Below are 3,490 nucleotides of genomic sequence, written 5' to 3'. Positions count from 1 at the left end.
TTCTAAATTTCTTAGGGATAGGTTTTGGGGCGGCACTGGATGAGAACGGTTTTTGTACAAACTTTTTAGCGTCAAGGCCTTTCAGGACCGGAGGTGCACCTGGTATTTGGTCGACCCTGGAGTTGTATGTTTCTACTTTTTTATCGTTGGCCTCGATCTTTTTCTCCCCCTTTTCGATTCGTTCGGTCAATTCTTCTAGCCTCCTAAGAACCGCAGAATCAGCATCCGGCCCACCCCGTTCCGGCTGTACTGGGGTCGGATTGATGATTGCAGCTGCACGGGGAGCCTCCTCGGACCTGACAGGCTCCTGGACCCGGCTCTGGAGCTGAGCTATAGCCGATTGCTGGGCTTGCAGCATGTCAAAAATCATTTTAAGGTTGATAGTCTCTTCGCCGACTGCCTGGGCCCTCGAATCGTCCTCTCCCCGGACGCTACGTGATGATCCGGAGGCCTGATCAGTGTTGAGCGCCATCCGGGAATCGGCATCTACTCGGGTTTTCGAGCCCGGGCATTCCATTGTTTCCTGTCTGCTGTTCAAGTTCGTTGTTGATTGATTGTGCCATTCTATGAGTTGGTAATTTGAATGTAAGATGGACTCTTTTGCAAAGAACCAGTGTACTGTGATGCGTCAAGAAAGAGTATCAAAGAGCTCACTAATATCCTTAGCCCAACGGTGGGCGCCAAACTGTTTACCCTGGAATCCGGATAACAATTGAATTTATATGGGGTTTTAAGGATCCGTGAACTAAAAGATACAAAAGGTTTGGATTGAGGAAAATAAAAGATAAAGACTCAACAATTGCTGTTAAAGTAAATAATCGCAGAATATAATATTGCTTAGAACAATTGTGCTTGATAGCGTACAAGAATTGAGAGAGATGGTACTGTAGTGTAATGGTTTCCGATCCCCTCTTTATGGGGTCTTCTCCCCTTTTATACATTCTGATTAAGGGTAAAAATAAGGTAGGTAAATTAATTACATCGTGGATCCCTGTAATTACGCCTTAATGGCCTGAAGTGGTTGAGAAAATCACGTTTGGGCGAGATATCCGGCGACGCTTGGTTATCCGTTACGAGTCCGGCTTCCGACCTTGTGTGTTTCTCCATCCGGTGGTGACTCATATCGAGCTCTGCAACGGTCTCGAAATGACTCGACCTCGGTTGTTGACGTGGCCGTCGTTCTACCTTGCATACAGGTCGGGTTCGATGGCCCCGACTTGCCCCGGACCGGACCCAACCCGGTCGGGCTCAAGCAAAAAGGGTATCACCCAATACAAGTTTCAGAGTAGAAGATGGTTAGGTGGAGCGGGGAAGAAGTGTTGGAGGAAAATTAGGCCACTTATGATGGTGTTACATCGGGCGTGGTGCGGCTATGGCAACGATTTGGCGTGATGGCCTTGCCATTGGCCTATGAGCGGGCAAACAATTATGGAGGTAATGGACAAGACAATGTCGTATGGGCTGTTGCAGGCAAGTATTGGCCATGGTCTTGGGGCAGGCAAGACATGCGTGGGAAAGGCTTGACAAGGCAGTATGGGCAAAGTTGGGGTGGCATGGCACGACATGCGCGCTAAAGTCAGTAGCACGGGCACTTTGGGTTGTGACAGCGCCAAGTGTGGGCTAAGCTAAATGCGGCAGTGCGGAATGATGGCAAAGGCTATGTGAAGGAAAATACAAGCAATGGCACGAGTGAAACAAGGGTTGACATGGACAAGGCAGAAACACGACCAAGGCATGTGCGAGCGGTAGTAGCGTCGGGCGTGTGTGGCAAAATCATGGGCGGCAGATTGCGGGCGAGGCATTGGTGCGGAGCAATGTCAAAATGAGCCAAGGCTGGACGCAATGCTAGCCTTGGGCATGCATCAACTGACCAAGTCAAAGGGCACATGCAGTGCACATGCCAAAGCAGTTGGCGGTCTCCTTTTCGTAACCACCTTTATCCATGTCTAATTTATGCTTGTATCCACTTCATTTCGTATAGAATATGGCCTATGTAGCTGGGGATGTCAACTACAAGATAGGAACAAACTTAGTCTTAGCCCGACAAGTGGCAAAAGTTGTAGACAACAAGTGTCCATGTGTTGTCAAGTCCTAAAGGCTGCCTATGTGCTATAAATAGGTGCCTTTGGATTTAGTCAGATGAAAAGTGCAATTTAGTGTGAAGTTTAAGTGGGAAACAAGAGTGGAACGTGAAGGTCTCTAAGCATTTCAAAAGGGACTAAGGCTAGGCATTGGACATGTCTTAGTGTTAGCAAAAGAACGACTTGTGTTCTTTGTCAAAAGTGGGGCTGTGGTCGAATTTTGATCATAGTCAAGTGGAGGTTTCCTTTGTAAGTTTTCGAAATTAATACAAAGGTTGGAATTTTTTCGTATTTAATTGTTTTCTTTTTAATTTGCTGCCAAAATTTATTTAAGGCCAAACTTGCTAAAAATTTGACTAGGTGTAGGGAAAGGCTGAGTCAAGTGCGCAACTTGACTGCCGCGCGGGTGTAACTTTGGACTGACTTAAAACGCCCCGTGACATTATCCATGGTGGAGGGCCCTAACGGTGAAGGGGTATATTTGCACCAATTTTGTAACGTTGGGAGTTGTGATAAACGGATAATATAACAAAGGGTATACATGATCCTTTCACATATATAGTTGAGGGTCATTTTTGGGTCTTTTCCTTCTTTGGAATAGAAGAGCATTTTCATTAAAGTCAATCATAAGCAGAAGTGATTCACAAATTAATGCAGCTTTGGGAACTTCCTATATCAGGGGTAAAACCTTACTCGCATCGGGCGTTCGCGCCCAACTAATAAATAAATGACATTTGTAACTTTGGTGCGAGTAAGTTTTTACCTCGAGGACTAGTGGTGTACGATTCAAATCTCGGTGGATAATAGCCTGGCATTATATCCTTGTCCACTTAAATTAAACATTACTTAAATACTAGGCTTTGTCCTTTTCCACTTAAATACCTTCTCGGGCTTCCCCTCGAGCATTATTCATAGCCTTTATAGCTTTTGTCTTAACACTTTTATACTCTTGAAAGTCTTCTCTATCTTCTGCTTTTCAAAATTCATACAACACTCTCGTTTAGCTTTAATAACACATTGTCACCTCCTCATTGCACCAATAGGATTCTAGCGGACAAGGTCCTAAACCCTTTGACACACGTAACACTTTAATTTTTGAGAATGATAAGAATTTTCATATATCAGAGCACTGTAGCTGTGCCAAAGCCATTAAAGGAGAGAAAGTGGAAGAAAGGAGGAAGGAAAAAAAATTCATATACAACTTACAAGGATGCTAAAATCTCTAGGATATATTAAGTATTGACTGTAAATTCCTCTTTACACCAAAAATAAAATAACAAAAGGGCATTCATCTTGATCTTCTGAATTGGGCTGTCTGTACTCTCAAAACATCTTAGATTTCTTTATGTTCAGATAGTCCATCAAATGCATGGTGGTATCATCTTCCACCTTCTTTTCGGCCCGGGAAG

The sequence above is a fragment of the Nicotiana attenuata genome, chromosome 12, assembly GCF_001879085.1.
Source record: "Nicotiana attenuata strain UT chromosome 12, NIATTr2, whole genome shotgun sequence".
In the NCBI taxonomy this organism is placed as follows: Eukaryota; Viridiplantae; Streptophyta; class Magnoliopsida; order Solanales; family Solanaceae; genus Nicotiana; species Nicotiana attenuata.
The sequence above is the reverse complement of the archived record's forward strand: the minus strand, read 5'-3'. Positions refer to the sequence as shown.